The 18439-nt window shown below is 44.5% G+C and overlaps 1 long non-coding RNA gene across 1 annotated transcript in view; it reads right to left on the bottom strand.

Moving 5' to 3' along the window:
• The window catches only part of LOC142907310 (uncharacterized), a 91341-nt gene that overhangs the window by 52053 nt on the left and 20849 nt on the right, over window positions 1-18439 (bottom strand). The gene's annotated exons all lie outside the window — the stretch shown is intronic.

An 18439-nucleotide genomic window follows, 5' to 3' on the forward strand; every position in this document is an offset into this window, starting at 1 on the left:
AAATAAACTAAATTAAATCACGACGTTTCGAATTGCAACACAAGCAACCATCATCAGGTGTGACAACCGGAGAAAGAAATATTTGCTCACTCAGTAAAACAAATAAACTAAATGAAATCACGACGTTTCGAATTTCAACACAAGCAACCATCATCAGGTGTAACAACCGGAGAAAGAAATATTTGCTCACTCAGTAAAACAAATAAACTAAATTAAATCACGACGTTTCGAATTGCAACACAAGCAACCATCATCAAGTGTGACAACTGGAGAAATAAATATTTGCTCACTCAGTAAAACAAATAAACTAAATTAAATCACGACGTTTCAAATTGCAACACAAGCAACCATCATCAGGTGTGACAACCGGAGAAAGAAATATGTTTTCACTCAGTAAAAAAATAAGCTAAATTAAATCACGACGTTTCGAATTGCAACACAAGCAACCATCATCAGGTGTGACAACCGGAGAAATAAATATTTGCTCACTCAGTAAAACAAATAAACTAAATTAAATCACGACGTTTCGAATTGCAACACAAGCAACCATCATCAGGTGTGACAACCGGAGAAAGAAATATTTTTTCACTCAGTAAAAAAATAAGCTATATTAAATCACGACGTTTCGAATTGCAACACAAGCAACCATCATCAGGTGTGACAACCGGAGAAAGAAATATTTGCTCACTCAGTAAAACAAATAAACTAAATTAATTCTAGATTTAAAGCTTTCGTGACTGCTAGGATCCATACTCTTTGGTTCTATTGGGTAAAGTCACGTAGGTGAAAATAAAATAACAAAAAATCACGACGTTTCGGCCACAACACAAGCGGCCTTCATCAGGTGAAGGGACGAGACTGTCTGGAGGACAGCGCTGGAGTGGAAGAAGCCACGCTTAGATCACGACCTTTAAGCTGTGTGAATTTAAATCACGACGTTTCGATTTGCAACACAAGCAACCATCATCAGGTGTGACAACCGGAGAAAGAAATATTTGCTCACTCAGTAAAACAAATAAACTAAATTAAATCACGACGTTTCGAATTGCAACACAAGCAACCATCATCAGGTGTGACAACCGGAGAAAGAAATATTTTTTCACTCAGTAAAAAAATAAGCTAAATTAAATCACGACGTTTCGAATTGCAACACAAGCAACCATCATCAGGTGTGACAACCGGAGAAAGAAATATTTGCTCACTCAGTAAAACAAATAAACTAAATTAAATCACGACATTCCGAATTGCAACACAAGCAACCATCATCAGGTGTGACAACCGGAGAAAGAAATATTTGCTCACTCAGTAAAACAAATAAACTAAATTAAATCACGACGTTTCGAATTGCAACACAAGCAACCATCATCAGGTGTGACAACCGGAGAAAGAAATATTTTTTCACTCAGTAAAAAAATAAGCTAAATTAAATCACGACGTTTCGAATTGCAACACAAGCAACCATCATCAGGTGTGACAACCGGAGAAAGAAATATTTGCTCACTCAGTAAAACAAATAAACTAAATTAAATCACGACGTTTCGAATTGCAACACAAGCAACCATCATCAGGTGTGACAACCGGAGAAAGAAATATTTGCTCACTCAGTAAAACAAATAAACTAAATTAAATCACGACGTTTCGAATTGCAACACAAGCAACCATCATCAGGTGTGACAACCGGAGAAAGAAATATTTGCTCACTCAGTAAAACAAATAAACTAAATTAAATCACGACGTTTCGAATTGCAACACAAGCAACCATCATCAGGTGTGACAACCGGAGAAAGAAATATTTGCTCACTCAGTAAAACAAATAAACTAAATGAAATCACGACGTTTCGAATTTCAACACAAGCAACCATCATCAGGTGTAACAACCGGAGAAAGAAATATTTGCTCACTCAGTAAAACAAATAAACTAAATTAAATCACGACGTTTCGAATTGCAACACAAGCAACCATCATCAAGTGTGACAACTGGAGAAATAAATATTTGCTCACTCAGTAAAACAAATAAACTAAATTAAATCACGACGTTTCAAATTGCAACACAAGCAACCATCATCAGGTGTGACAACCGGAGAAAGAAATATGTTTTCACTCAGTAAAAAAATAAGCTAAATTAAATCACGACGTTTCGAATTGCAACACAAGCAACCATCATCAGGTGTGACAACCGGAGAAATAAATATTTGCTCACTCAGTAAAACAAATAAACTAAATTAAATCACGACGTTTCGAATTGCAACACAAGCAACCATCATCAGGTGTGACAACCGGAGAAAGAAATATTTTTTCACTCAGTAAAAAAATAAGCTATATTAAATCACGACGTTTCGAATTGCAACACAAGCAACCATCATCAGGTGTGACAACCGGAGAAAGAAATATTTGCTCACTCAGTAAAACAAATAAACTAAATTAATTCTAGATTTAAAGCTTTCGTGACTGCTAGGATCCATACTCTTTGGTTCTATTGGGTAAAGTCACGTAGGTGAAAATAAAATAACAAAAAATCACGACGTTTCGGCCACAACACAAGCGGCCTTCATCAGGTGAAGGGACGAGACTGTCTGGAGGACAGCGCTGGAGTGGAAGAAGCCACGCTTAGATCACGACCTTTAAGCTGTGTGAATTTAAATCACGACGTTTCGATTTGCAACACAAGCAACCATCATCAGGTGTGACAACCGGAGAAAGAAATATTTGCTCACTCAGTAAAACAAATAAACTAAATTAAATCACGACGTTTCGAATTGCAACACAAGCAACCATCATCAGGTGTGACAACCGGAGAAAGAAATATTTTTTCACTCAGTAAAAAAATAAGCTAAATTAAATCACGACGTTTCGAATTGCAACACAAGCAACCATCATCAGGTGTGACAACCGGAGAAAGAAATATTTGCTCACTCAGTAAAACAAATAAACTAAATTAAATCACGACATTCCGAATTGCAACACAAGCAACCATCATCAGGTGTGACAACCGGAGAAAGAAATATTTGCTCACTCAGTAAAACAAATAAACTAAATTAAATCACGACGTTTCGAATTGCAACACAAGCAACCATCATCAGGTGTGACAACCGGAGAAAGAAATATTTTTTCACTCAGTAAAAAAATAAGCTAAATTAAATCACGACGTTTCGAATTGCAACACAAGCAACCATCATCAGGTGTGACAACCGGAGAAAGAAATATTTGCTCACTCAGTAAAACAAATAAACTAAATTAAATCACGACGTTTCGAATTGCAACACAAGCAACCATCATCAGGTGTGACAACCGGAGAAAGAAATATTTGCTCACTCAGTAAAACAAATAAACTAAATTAAATCACGACGTTTCGAATTGCAACACAAGCAACCATCATCAGGTGTGACAACCGGAGAAAGAAATATTTGCTCACTCAGTAAAACAAATAAACTAAATGAAATCACGACGTTTCGAATTTCAACACAAGCAACCATCATCAGGTGTAACAACCGGAGAAAGAAATATTTGCTCACTCAGTAAAACAAATAAACTAAATTAAATCACGACGTTTCGAATTGCAACACAAGCAACCATCATCAGGTGTGACAACTGGAGAAATAAATATTTGCTCACTCAGTAAAACAAATAAACTAAATTAAATCACGACGTTTCAAATTGCAACACAAGCAACCATCATCAGGTGTGACAACCGGAGAAAGAAATATGTTTTCACTCAGTAAAAAAATAAGCTAAATTAAATCACGACGTTTCGAATTGCAACACAAGCAACCATCATCAGGTGTGACAACCGGAGAAAGAAATATTTGCTCACTCAGTAAAACAAATAAACTAAATTAAATCACGACGTTTCGAATTGCAACACAAGCAACCATCATCAGGTGTGACAACCGGAGAAAGAAATATTTTTTCACTCAGTAAAAAAATAAGCTATATTAAATCACGACGTTTCGAATTGCAACACAAGCAACCATCATCAGGTGTGACAACCGGAGAAAGAAATATTTGCTCACTCAGTAAAACAAATAAACTAAATTAATTCTAGATTTAAAGCTTTCGTGACTGCTAGGATCCATACTCTTTGGTTCTATTGGGTAAAGTCACGTAGGTGAAAATAAAATAACAAAAAATCACGACGTTTCGGCCACAACACAAGCGGCCTTCATCAGGTGAAGGGACGAGACTGTCTGGAGGACAGCGCTGGAGTGGAAGAAGCCACGCTTAGATCACGACCTTTAAGCTGTGTGAATTTAAATCACGACGTTTCGAATTGCAACACAAGCAACCATCATCAGGTGTGACAACCGGAGAAATAAATATTTGCTCACTCAGTAAAACAAATAAACTAAATTAAATCACGACGTTTCGAATTGCAACACAAGCAACCATCATCAGGTGTGACAACCGGAGAAAGAAATATTTTTTCACTCAGTAAAAAAATAAGCTAAATTAAATCACGACGTTTCGAATTGCAACACAAGCAACCATCATCAGGTGTGACAACCGGAGAAAGAAATATTTGCTCACTCAGTAAAACAAATAAACTAAATTAAATCACGACATTCCGAATTGCAACACAAGCAACCATCATCAGGTGTGACAACCGGAGAAAGAAATATTTGCTCACTCAGTAAAACAAATAAACTAAATTAAATCACGACGTTTCGAATTGCAACACAAGCAACCATCATCAGGTGTGACAACCGGAGAAAGAAATATTTTTTCACTCAGTAAAAAATAAGCTAAATTAAATCACGACGTTTCGAATTGCAACACAAGCAACCATCATCAGGTGTGACAACCGGAGAAAGAAATATTTGCTCACTCAGTAAAACAAATAAACTAAATTAAATCACGACGTTTCGAATTGCAACACAAGCAACCATCATCAGGTGTGACAACCGGAGAAATAAATATTTGCTCACTCAGTAAAACAAATAAACTAAATTAATTCTAGATTTAAAGCTTTCGTGACTGCTAGGATCCATACTGTTTGGTTCTATTGGGTAAAGTCACATAGGTTAAAATAAAATAACAAAAAATCACGACGTTTCGGCCACAACACAAGCGGCCTTCATCAGGTGAAGGGACGAGACTGTCTGGAGGACAGCGCTGGAGTGGAAGAAGCCACGCTTAGATCACGACCTTTAAGCTGTGTGAAATTAAATCACGACGTTTCGAATTGCAACACAAGCAACCATCATCAGGTGTGACAACCGGAGAAAGAAATATTTGCTCACTCAGTAAAACAAATAAACTAAATTAAATCACGACGTTTCGAATTGCAACACAAGCAACCATCATCAGGTGTGACAACCGGAGAAAGAAATATGTTTTCACTCAGTAAAACAAATAAACTAAATTAAATCACGACGTTTCGAATTGCAACACAAGCAACCATCATCAGGTGTGACAACCGGAGAAAGAAATATGTTTTCACTCAGTAAAACAAATAAACTAAATTAAATCACGACGTTTCGAATTGCAACACAAGCAACCATCATCAGGTGTGACAACTGGAGAAATAAATATTTGCTCACTCAGTAAAACAAATAAACTAAATTAAATCACGACGTTTCAAATTGCAACACAAGCAACCATCATCAGGTGTGACAACCGGAGAAAGGAATATGTTTTCACTCAGTAAAAAAATAAGCTAAATTAAATCACGACGTTTCGAATTGCAACACAAGCAACCATCATCAGGTGTGACAACCGGAGAAAGAAATATTTGCTCACTCAGTAAAACAAATAAACTAAATTAAATCACGACGTTTCGAATTGCAACACAAGCAACCATCATCAGGTGTGACAACCGGAGAAAGATATATTTTTTCACTCAGTAAAAAAATAAGCTAAATTAAATCACGACGTTTCGAATTGCAACACAAGCAACCATCATCAGGTGTGACAACCGGAGAAAGAAATATTTGCTCACTCAGTAAAACAAATAAACTAAATTAAATCACGACGTTTCGAATTGCAACACAAGCAACCATCATCAGGTGTGACAACCGGAGAAAGAAATATTTGCTCACTCAGTAAAACAAATAAACTAAATTAAATCACGACGTTTCGAATTGCAACACAAGCAACCATCATCAGGTGTGACAACCGGAGAAAGAAATATGTTTTCACTCAGTAAAACAAATAAACTAAATTAAATCACGACGTTTCGAATTGCAACACAAGCAACCATCATCAGGTGTGACAACCGGAGAAAGAAATATGTTTTCACTCAGTAAAACAAATAAACTAAATTAAATCACGACGTTTCGAATTGCAACACAAGCAACCATCATCAGGTGTGACAACTGGAGAAATAAATATTTGCTCACTCAGTAAAACAAATAAACTAAATTAAATCACGACGTTTCAAATTGCAACACAAGCAACCATCATCAGGTGTGACAACCGGAGAAAGAAATATGTTTTCACTCAGTAAAAAAATAAGCTAAATTAAATCACGACGTTTCGAATTGCAACACAAGCAACCATCATCAGGTGTGACAACCGGAGAAAGAAATATTTGCTCACTCAGTAAAACAAATAAACTAAATTAAATCACGACGTTTCGAATTGCAACACAAGCAACCATCATCAGGTGTGACAACCGGAGAAAGAAATATGTTTTCACTCAGTAAAACAAATAAACTAAATTAAATCACGACGTTTCGAATTGCAACACAAGCAACCATCATCAGGTGTGACAACCGGAGAAAGAAATATGTTTTCACTCAGTAAAACAAATAAACTAAATTAAATCACGACGTTTCGAATTGCAACACAAGCAACCATCATCAGGTGTGACAACTGGAGAAATAAATATTTGCTCACTCAGTAAAACAAATAAACTAAATTAAATCACGACGTTTCAAATTGCAACACAAGCAACCATCATCAGGTGTGACAACCGGAGAAAGAAATATGTTTTCACTCAGTAAAAAAATAAGCTAAATTAAATCACGACGTTTCGAATTGCAACACAAGCAACCATCATCAGGTGTGACAACCGGAGAAAGAAATATTTGCTCACTCAGTAAAACAAATAAACTAAATTAAATCACGACGTTTCGAATTGCAACACAAGCAACCATCATCAGGTGTGACAACCGGAGAAAGATATATTTTTTCACTCAGTAAAAAAATAAGCTAAATTAAATCACGACGTTTCGAATTGCAACACAAGCAACCATCATCAGGTGTGACAACCGGAGAAAGAAATATTTGCTCACTCAGTAAAACAAATAAACTAAATTAAATCACGACGTTTCGAATTGCAACACAAGCAACCATCATCAGGTGTGACAACCGGAGAAATAAATATTTGCTCACTCAGTAAAACAAATAAACTAAATTAATTCTAGATTTAAAGCTTTCGTGACTGCTAGGATCCATACTCTTTGGTTCTATTGGGTAAAGTCACGTAGGTGAAAATAAAATAACAAAAAATCACGACGTTTCGGCCACAACACAAGCGGCCTTCATCAGGTGAAGGGACGAGACTGTCTGGAGGACAGCGCTGGAGTGGAAGAAGCCACGCTTAGATCACGACCTTTAAGCTGTGTGAATTTAAATCACGACGTTTCGAATTGCAACACAAGCAACCATCATCAGGTGTGACAACCGGAGAAAGAAATATTTGCTCACTCAGTAAAACAAATAAACTAAATTAAATCACGACGTTTCGAATTGCAACACAAGCAACCATCATCAGGTGTGACAACCGGAGAAAGAAATATGTTTTCACTCAGTAAAACAAATAAACTAAATTAAATCACGACGTTTCGAATTGCAACACAAGCAACCATCATCAGGTGTGACAACTGGAGAAATAAATATTTGCTCACTCAGTAAAACAAATAAACTAAATTAAATCACGACGTTTCAAATTGCAACACAAGCAACCATCATCAGGTGTGACAACCGGAGAAAGAAATATGTTTTCACTCAGTAAAAAAATAAGCTAAATTAAATCACGACGTTTCGAATTGCAACACAAGCAACCATCATCAGGTGTGACAACCGGAGAAAGAAATATTTGCTCACTCAGTAAAACAAATAAACTAAATTAAATCACGACGTTTCGAATTGCAACACAAGCAACCATCATCAGGTGTGACAACCGGAGAAATAAAAACAATTTTCACTCGGTGAAAATTGTTTTTATTGCTGTGGAGGGGGCGGGGAGAAAGGGGGAGGGGCGAGAAGGGGAGGGGGGAGAAAGGGGGAGGGGCGAGGAGGGAGAGGAGGGAGGAGGGAGAGAAAGGGGGGGAAAGGGGGGGGGAGAAAGAGGGAGGGGCGAGAAGGGAGGGGGGGAGAAAGGGGGAGAAAGGGGGGGGGAGGGGCGAGGAGGGAGAGGGGGGAGAAAGGGGGAGAAAGGGGGGGGGGAGAAAGGGGGAGGGGCGAGAAGGGAGGGGGAGAAAGGGGGAGAAAGGGGGGGGAGGGGCGAGGAGGGAGAGGGGGGAGAAAGGGGGAGAAAGGGGGGGGGAGAAAGGGGGAGGGGCGAGAAGGGAGGGGGAGAAAGGGGGAGAAAGGGGGGGGAGGGGCGAGGAGGGAGAGGGGGGAGAAAGGGGGGGGGAGAAAGGGGGAGGGGCGAGAAGGGAGGGGGAGAAAGGGGGAGAAAGGGGGGGGAGGGGCGAGGAGGGAGAGGGGGGGAGAAGGGGGGGGAGAAAGGGGGAGGGGGGAGTGAAGAGGGTGGTAAGGGGGGAGGGGCGAGACGAGGGGTGGGGAGGGAGGGGAAAGGGAGAGGGGGAGGGGAGGGAGGAGCCCCCCCCACTTCCAGCCAATCACTGACTGTGCCCTGACGTCCCCACCACCACCCCCCACCCACCCACCCCCCCACAGCAGCCAATGAGCGCGCAGCGTTACGTAACTCGTGGTTTAATATTCCGCGAGTCTGTCGGTAAAAGTCGCGCGGAGAGAAAATTAAAAATAATTAAAATTTAAAATGAAATTAAAAATGAAAATTAAAAAACACGTTAAATTTAAACGAAATAAATAAATTTTGATTTAAAGCTTTCGTGACTGCAGTAATTCATATTCTTAGCTCTTTCGGTAAAGTCACGTTGAAGGGAAACAATAAAATAATAAATATAATATATAAATATAATAAATATATATTAAATGTATTTTTTATATAATAAATATATATTTATTACATATTTGTAAAATTATAAATATAATATATAAATATAATAAATATATATTAAATACATTTTTTATTATATAATGAATATATATTTATTATATTTATAATTTTATTGTTTCCCTCCAACGTGACTTTAGCGAAAGAGCTAAGAATATGATAATAAATATATATATATTTATTATATTTATAATTTTATTGTTTCCCTTCAACGTGACTTTACCGAAAGAGCTAAGATTATGATAATAAATATATTTATTATATTTATAATTTTATTGTTTCCCTTCAACGTGACTTTACCGAAAGAGCTAAGATTATGATAATAAATATATTTATTATATTTATAATTTTATTGTTTCCCTTCAACGTGACTTTACCGAAAGAGCTAAGATTATGATAATAAATATATTTATTATATTTATAATTTAATTGTTTCCCTTCAACGTGACTTTACCGAAAGAGCTAAGAATAAGATAATAAATATATATTTATTATATTTATAATTTTATTGTTTCCCTTCAACGTGACTTTACCGAAAGAGCTAAGAATATGATAATAAATATATATTTATTATATTTATCATTTTATTGTTTCCCTTCAACGTGACTTTACCGAAAGAGCTAAGAATATGACAATAAATATATATTTATTATATTTATAATTTTATTGTTTCCCTTCAACGTGACTTTACCGAAAGAGCTAAGATTATGATAATAAATATATTTATTATATTTATAATTTTATTGTTTCCCTTCAACGTGACTTTACCGAAAGAGCTAAGAATAAGATAATAAATATATTTATTATATTTATAATTGTATTGTTTCCCTTCAACGTGACCTTACCGAAAGAGCTAAGAATATGATAATAAATATATATTTATTATATTTATAATTTTATTGTTTCCCTTCAACGTGACTTTACCGAAAGAGCTAAGAATATGACAATAAATATATATTTATTATATTTATAATTTTATTGTTTCCCTTCAACGTGACTTTACCGAAAGAGCTAAGATTATGATAATAAATATATTTATTATATTTATAATTTTATTGTTTCCCTTCAACGTGACTTTACCGAAAGAGCTAAGAATAAGATAATAAATATATTTATTATATTTATAATTGTATTGTTTCCCTTCAACGTGACCTTACCGAAAGAGCTAAGAATATGATAATAAATATATATTTATTATATTTATAATTTTATTGTTTCCCTTCAACGTGACTTTACCGAAAGAGCTAAGAATATGACAATAAATATATATTTATTATATTTATAATTTTATTGTTTCCCTTCAACGTGACTTTACCGAAAGAGCTAAGGATATGATAATAAATAAATGCAAAATAATTTAAAAATAAAACCAAAAGCCCCCTCCCCCCACCCACGCCGTATCGATCACAACGCCAGGCGCTCTTTCCTCTCCGCCTGATGAAGGCCGCTTGTGTTGTCACAGGTACACCACGTGGTGTTGCGGGGGTACACCACGTGGTGTCGCGGGGGTACACCACGTGGTGTCGCGGGGGTACACCACGTGGTGTCGCGGGGGTACACCACGTGGTGTCGCGGGGGTACACCACGTGGTGTCGCGTGGGTACACCACGTGGTGTCGCGGGGGTACACCACGTGGTGTCGCGGGGGTACACCACGTGGTGTCAAAGGTACACCACGTGGTGTCACAGGTACACCACGTGTTGTCGCGGGGACCACCACGTGGTGTCGCGGGGTACACCACGTGGTGTCGCGGGGGTACACCACGTGGTGTCACAGGTACACCACGTGGTGTCGCGGGGGTACACCACGTGGTGTCACAGGTACACCACGTGGTGTCCTGGGGTACACCACGTGGTGTCGCGGGGGTACACCACGTGGTGTCACAGGTACACCACGTGGTGTCGCGGGGGTACACCACGTGGTGTCGCGGGGGTACACCACGTGGTGGTCCCTGTGACACCACGTGGTGTCACAGGGACCACCACGTCCCTGTGACACCACGTGGTGTCCTGGATCTCTCAGTGTCTCCCCGTGTCTCTCCATCATCTCGCCGTGTCTCTGTGTCTCTGTGTCTCCCCGAGTCTCTGTATCTCTGTGTCTCCCCGTGTCTCTGTGCCTCAGTGTCTCCCCGTGTCTCTGTGTCTCTCAGTGTATCTGTGTCTTCCCGTGTCTCTATGTCTCCCCGTGTCTCTGTGTCTCCCTGTGTCTCAGTGTCTCCCCGTGTCTCTGTGTCTTCCCGTGTCTCTGTGTCTCCCCGTGTCTCTCCATCATCTCCCCGTGTCTCTGTGTCTCTGTGTCTCCCCGTGTCTCTCTGTCTCTGTGTATCCCCGTGTCTCTGTATCCCCGTGTCTCTGTGTCTCAGTGTTTCCCCGTGTATCTGTGTCTCCCCGTGTCTCTGTGTCTCCCCGTGTCTCTGTGTCTCCCCGTGTCTCTCCATCATCTCCCGGTGTCTCTGTGTCTTCCCGTGTCTCCCCGTGTCTCTGTGTCTCTGTGTCTCCCCGTGTCTTCCCGTGTCTCTGTGTCTCTGTGTCTCTGTCTCCCGTGTCTCTGTGTCTCCCCGTGTCTCTGTGTCTCTGTGTTTTCCCGTGTCTCTGTGTCTCCCCGTGTCTCTGTGTCTCCCCGTGTCTCTGTGTCTCTGTGTATCTCCGTGTGTCTGTATCCCCGTGTCTCTGTGTCTCAGTGTTTCCCCGTGTCTCTGTGTCTCCCCGTGTCTCTGTGTCTCTGTGTCTCTGTGTCTCCCCGTGTCTCTGTGTCTCCCCGTGTCTCTGTGTCTCTGTGTATCCCCGTGTCTCTGTATCCCCGTGTCTCTGTGTCTCAGTGTTTCCCCGTGTATCTGTGTCTCCCCGTGTCTCTGTGTCTCTCAGTGTCTCTGTGTATCTCTGTGTCTCTGTGTCTCCCCGTGTCTCTGTGTCTCTGTGTATCCCCGTGTCTCTGTATCCCCGTGTCTCTGTGTCTCAGTGTTTCCCCGTGTATCTGTGTCTCCCCGTGTCTCTGTCTCTCAGTGTCTCTGTGTTTTCCCGTGTCTCTGTGTCTCTGTCTCCCGTGTCTCTGTGTCTCCCCGTGTCTCTGTGTCTCTGTCTTCCCCTGTCTATGTGTCTCCCCGTGTCTCTGTGTCTCCCCGTGTCTCTGTGTCTTCCCGTGTCTCTGTGGCTCTGTGTCTCCCCGTGTCTCTGTGTCTCCCCGTGTCTCTCCATCATCTCCCCGTGTCTCTGTGTCTTCCCGTGTCAGTGTGTCTCCCCGTGTCTCTGTGTCTCCCCGTGTCTCTCCATCATCTCCCCGTGTCTGTGTGTCTCCCCGTGTCTCTGTGTCTCCCCGTGTCTCTGTGTCTCCCCGTGTCTCTCCATCATCTCCCCGTGTCTGTGTCTCTCCCCGTGTCTCTGTGTCTCTGTGTCTCCCGTGTCTCTCCATCATCTCCCCGTGTGTGTGTCACTATGTGTGTGTCACTGTGTGTGTTACTGTGTGTGTGTCACTGTGTGTGTGTGTCACTGTGTGTGTCACTGTGTGTGTGTCACTGTGTGTGTGTGTCACTGGGTCATGTAGCCCGCATGCCCAGCCACCGCATGCCGAAACAGCTTTTGTTCGGCCGGATTGAGGGGGCTAAGCGGGCGCGGCACGGGCTAGAGAAGAGATGGAGTGATGTGGTACAGGAGGACGTGGAGCTGAGTGGACTTGCCGATGACTGGTACCAGCGGTGTCAAGATCGGCCTCTGTGGAGGAGGCTCGTGAAGGATGCTACTGGGCAGTTGGAGGCAGTCGCCCTCCAACAACAACGGAGGGCGGAGGAGCGACGCTCAGAACAACGAGCGGAGCGCCGGGTGGCTAAAGCACAGCAGGTTGGCACAGTAGGGGGCACAGGTGGTGCATCAGCCAGTAGTCATCTCAGTCAGTCGACCCGTGGCACCTGGGTCTGCCCCGTGACCTCCTGCCAGCGGGCGTTCGACACTTCACGTGGCCTCAGGGTGCACATAGCCTGGCACAAGCGTCGTGGTGACGTCACCGCCACTGTGTGTCACTGTGTGTGTCACTGTGTGTGTGTGTCACTGTGTGTGTGTCACTGTGTATGTGTCACTCTGCGTGTGTTACTGTGTGTGTGTCTGTCACTGTATGTGTGTTACTGTGTGTGTGTGTCACTGTGTGTGTGTCACTGTGAGTGTGTGTCACAGTGTGTGTCATTGTGTGTGTCATTGTGTCTGTGTGTGTGTGTAGGAGTGGTGGGTGTAGTGGTTAGCGCTACGCTGCGCTACGTGTGTGTGCCTGTGTGTAATATGTGTGTAATGTGTGTCTGTGTGTAGGGAGTGGTGGGTGTAGTGGTTAGCGCTACGCCGCGCTACGAACCTGGCGACCCGAGTTCAATTCCCGCTCACGGCCACCACCATCCAGTGACGATTCTATGAACCGGTCCCGGGCCTCCCCTAGGTCGATTTAGCCTCAAATGAGTGCCTGGTGTAGTGGTGGTGGTGTAGGGGTGGTGGTGTAATGGTGGTGGTGTGGTGAGTGGTGAGTGAGTGAGTGATGAGTGAGTGGTGAGTGAGTGAGTGAGTCATGGTGAGTGAATGAGTGGTGGTGAGTGAGTGGTGTGGTGAGTGGTGAGTGAGTGAGTGGTGAGTGAGTGAGTGGTGAGTGAGTGAGTCATGGTGAGTGAATGAGTGGTGGTGAGTGGTGAGTGAGTGGTGAGTGAGTGGTGAGTGAGTGAGTGGTGAGTGGTGAGCGAGTGGTGAGTGGGTGGTGGGTGTTGAGTGGGTGGTGAGTGAGTGGTGGTGAGTGGTGAGTGAGTGGTGGTGAGTGGTGGTGAGAGGTGAGTGAGTGAGTGAGTGGTTAGTGAGTGAGTGAGTGGTGAGTGAGTGGTGAGTGAGTGAGTGAGTGGTGACTGGTGGTGAGTGAGTGAGTGGTGAGTGAGAGGTGAGTGAGTGGGTGAGTGGTGAGTGGGTGGTGAGTGGTGAGTGAGCGAGTGGTGAGTGGTGAGTGAGTGGTGAGTGAGTGAGTGAGTGGTGAATGAGAGGTTGGTGAGTGGGTGGTGAGTGGTGAGTGAGTGAGTGACTGAGTAAGTGGGTGAATGAGTGAGTGTGTGCGTGAGTGAGTGAGTGTGTGAGTGAGTGTGTGAGTGAGTGGTGAGTGAGTGAGTGTGTGACTGAGTGAGTGAGTGGTGAGTGAGTGAGTGAGTGGTGAGTAAGTGAGTGAGTGGTGAGTCGTGGTGAGTGAGTGAGTGGTGAGTGAGTGGTGAGTGAGAGGTGAGTGAGTGGTTAGTGAGTGAGTGGTGAGTGGTGGTGAGTGAGTGAGTGGCTAGTGAGTGAGTGAGTGGTGAGTGAGTGGTGAGTGAGTGAGTGGGTGAGTGAGTGAGTGGTGAGTGAGTGAGTGAGTCGTGGTGAGTGAATGAATGGTGGTGAGAGGTGAGTGAGTGGTGAGTGAGTGAGTGAGTCGTGGTGAGTGAATGAATGGTGGTGAGTGGTGAGTGAGTGAGTGGTGAGTGGGTGGTGAGTGGTGAGTGAGTGAGTGGTGAGTGAGTGAGTGGTGAGTGAGTGAGTGGTGAGTGAGTGGTGAGTGGGTGGTGAGTGTTGAGTGGGTGGTGAGTGGTGAGTGAGTCGTAGTGAGTGGTGGTGAGTGAGTGGTGAGTGAGCGGTGAGTGAGTGGTGGTGAGTGAGTCGTGGTGAGTGGTGGTGAGTGAGTGAGTGAGTGGTGAGTGAGTGAGTGAGTGGTGAGTGAGTGGTGAGTGAGTGATTGAGTGGTGACTGGTGGTGAGTGAGTGGTGAGTGAGAGGTGAGTGAGTGGGTGAGTGGTGAGTGGGTGGTGAGTGAGTGGTGATTGAGTGGTGAGTGAGTGAGTGTGTGACTGAGTGAGTGAGTGGTGAGTGAGTGAGTGAGTGGTGAGTAAGTGAGTGAGTGGTGAGTCGTGGTGAGTGAGTGAGTGGTGAGTGAGTGGTGAGTGAGAGGTGAGTGAGTGGTTAGTGAGTGAGTGGTGAGTGGTGGTGAGTGAGTGAGTGGCTAGTGAGTGAGTGAGTGGTGAGTGAGTGGTGAGTGAGTGAGTGGGTGAGTGAGTGAGTGAGTGGTGAGTGAGTGAGTGAGTCGTGGTGAGTGAATGAATGGTGGTGAGAGGTGAGTGAGTGGTGAGTGAGTGAGTGAGTCGTGGTGAGTGAATGAATGGTGGTGAGTGGTGAGTGAGTGAGTGGTGAGTGGGTGGTGAGTGGTGAGTGAGTGAGTGGTGAGTGAGTGAGTGGTGAGTGAGTGAGTGGTGAGTGAGTGGTGAGTGGGTGGTGAGTGTTGAGTGGGTGGTGAGTGAGTGGTGAGTGAGTCGTAGTGAGTGGTGGTGAGTGAGTGGTGAGTGAGCGGTGAGTGAGTGGTGGTGAGTGAGTCGTGGTGAGTGGTGGTGAGTGAGTGAGTGAGTGGTGAGTGAGTGATTGAGTGGTGACTGGTGGTGAGTGAGTGGTGAGTGAGAGGTGAGTGAGTGGGTGAGTGGTGAGTGGGTGGTGAGTGGTGAGTGAGTGAGTGAGTGGTGATTGAGTGGTGAGTGGTGGTGAGTGAATGAGTGAGTGGTGAGTGAGTGGTTGGTGAGTGTGTGAGTGAGTGAGTGGTGAGTGAGAGGTGAGTGAGTGAGTGAGTGGCGAGTGAGTGAGTGAGTGGTGAGTGAGTGGTGAGTGAGTGGGCGAGTGAGTGAGTGAGTGGTGAGTGAGTGAGTCGTGGTGAGTGGTGGTGAGTGAGTGAGTCGTGGTGAGTGAGTGGTGAGTGAGAGGTGAGTGAGTGGGTGAGTGGTGAGTGGGTGGTGAGTGAGTGAGTGGTGATTGAGTGGTGAGTGGTGGTGAGTGAATGAGTGAGTGGTGAGTGAGTGGTTGGTGAGTGTGTGAGTGAGTGAGTGGTGAGTGAGTGAGTCGTGGTGAGTGGTGGTGAGTGAGTGAGTCGTGGTGAGTGAGTGGTGAGTGAGTGGTGAGTGAGTGGCGAGTGAGTGAGTGAGTGGTGAGTGAGTGGTGAGTGAGTGGGTGAGTGAGTGGTGAGTGAGTAGTGAGTGAGTGAGTCGTGGTGAGTGGTGGTGAGTGAGTGAGTCGTGGTGAGTGAGTGGTGAGTGAGTGGTGAGTGAGTGGGTGAGTGAGTGGTGAGTGAGTGGTGAGTGGTGGTGAGTGAGTGAGTGGTGAGTGAGTGAGTTGTGAGTGAGTCAGAGGTGAGTGAGTGGTGAGTGAGTGAGTGAATGAGTGAGTGGTGAGTGTGTGAGTGAGTGAGTGGTGAGTGAGTGAGTAAGTGGTGAGTGAGTAGTGAGTGAGTGAGTGGTGAGTGTGTGAGTGAGTGAGTGGTGGTGAGTGAGTGAGTGGTGAGTGACTGAGTAGTGAGTGAGTGGTGAGTGAGTGAGTGGTGAGTTAGTGGTGAGTGAATGAGTGAGTGGTGAGTGTGTGAGTGAGTGAGTGGTGAGTGAGTGAGTAAGTGGTGAGTGAGTAGTGAGTGAGTGGTGGTGAGTGGTGAGTGTGTGAGTGAGTGGTGGTGAGTGAGTGAGTGGTGAGTGAGGGAGTGGTGAGTGAGTGGTGAGTGGTGCTGAGTGAGTGAGTGGTGAGTGAGTGGTGAGTTAGTGGTGAGTGAGTGGTGGTGAGTGAGTGGTGAGTGGTGCTGAGTGAGTGAGTGGTGAGTGAGTGGTGCTGAGTGAGTGAGTGGTGAGTGAGTGGTGAGTGAGTGGGTGAGTGAGTGGTGAGTGAGTGGTGGTGAGTGAGTGGTGAGTGTGTGAGTGGTGAGTGAGTGGTGAGTGAGTGGTGAGTGGTGCTGAGTGAGTGAATGGTGAGTGAGTGGTGAGTAGTGGTGAGTGTGGGAGTTGTTGTTGAGTTCGTGGTTTGCCTGAGTCTCCTGCAAGTCCACAGATAAGAGGCAGCCAGCCTCGCCGATTCGATGCGGTCAGCTGAACCAGACACTGAACCGGATACTGAACCAGATAGTGAACCAGACACTGAACCAGATAGTGAACAACGCTCACACCGCTGGCTGGGCTCGATACGCGAATGAGGCAGACACAGCTCTCAAATAATAATAATGATGACTGCATTGTGTCTGTGTGTGTGTCTGTGTTTGTGTGTCTGTGTGAGTCTGTGTGTCTGTGTGTGTGTGTCTGTGTGTGTGTCTGTGTGTCTGTGTGTCAGTGTGTGTGTGGCTGTGTGTGTGTGTCTCTGTGTGTGTGTCTGTGTGTCAGTGTGTGTGTCTGTGTGTGTGTCTGTGTGTGTGTGTCTGTGTGTGTGTGTCTGTGTGTGTGTCTCTGTGTTTGTGTGTGTGTGTCTATGTGTGTGTGACTCTGTGTGTGTGACTCTGTGTGTGTCTGTGTGTGTGTGTCTGTGTCTCTGTGTCTGTGTGTGTGTCCCTGTGTCTGTGTGTGTCTGTGTGTGTGTCTCTGTGTGTGTCTCTGTGTGTGTGTCTCTCTGTTTCGGTATGCTGTGGCTGGGCATGCGGGCTACATGACCCAGCCATCGCAGCCTTGCCTGCCGGAGGAGCTCACCAATGGGACCCTGCCCAGATCTTTCAAGGATTTGTGAGCTCCTCACACAATCCAGTCTGGTTAAACCCAGGATGGATCGTAGGCAGGCTAGCCTAAATGTTTCTAACCGGCGAAGATGTTCCATTAGGTGGGTCCACGTTTCGCAAGCGTAGAGAAGGGAGGGAATGACCGTGGCCGAGAAAACCTGAAGCTTAGTGCGGAGCGACAGACCAGGTAGCTTCCACACAGCGTTACGCAACCGATGAAAAGATATTGCCGCTCGACTGATTCAGAGTGAGACCTCTGCTGTTAAACTGGAGCCGGTCATAAGCACACTGCCCAGGTATGGGAAACTCTCCACTCTCTCCACAACTGCCCCATCACCGATTGGGAGTTGTGGGGGTGGAGTGTCCGATGGTACAAAATACCCAGGCAGGTGCTTAGTATTTGGTGGGTCTGATGGTAAGGCCCCACCTCGTAGTGGCACGCTCCAGTTTCAGCAGCAGCGTCTCCAACTCCTCCTCTAAATGAGCAGCTATTACCAAATCATCGGCATACATAACGTGGTTGAGCAATAGGGAGCCATCCCTTGACCGCACCCAGGCATCGATCAGCCTCCCATTATATCTGTACCATATGGAGATTCCCCCGGTACAGCTATTGAAGGCTTCACGAACTACACACACACCCAAACACCCACACACCCACACACGCACACCCAAACACCCACACACCCACACACGCACACCCACACACCTACACACACACCCATACACACACACACCAACACACACAACAACAACCGCCATTCTCCACTAAGTGGCGGGGACGTCACCACGACGCTTGTGCCAGGCTATGTGC

The sequence above is a fragment of the Petromyzon marinus genome, chromosome 77 (genome assembly GCF_048934315.1).
Source record: "Petromyzon marinus isolate PM22_M1 ecotype Great Lakes invasive population chromosome 77, UKy_Petmar_22M1.pri1.0, whole genome shotgun sequence".
Lineage (NCBI taxonomy): Eukaryota > Metazoa > Chordata > Hyperoartia > Petromyzontiformes > Petromyzontidae > Petromyzon > Petromyzon marinus.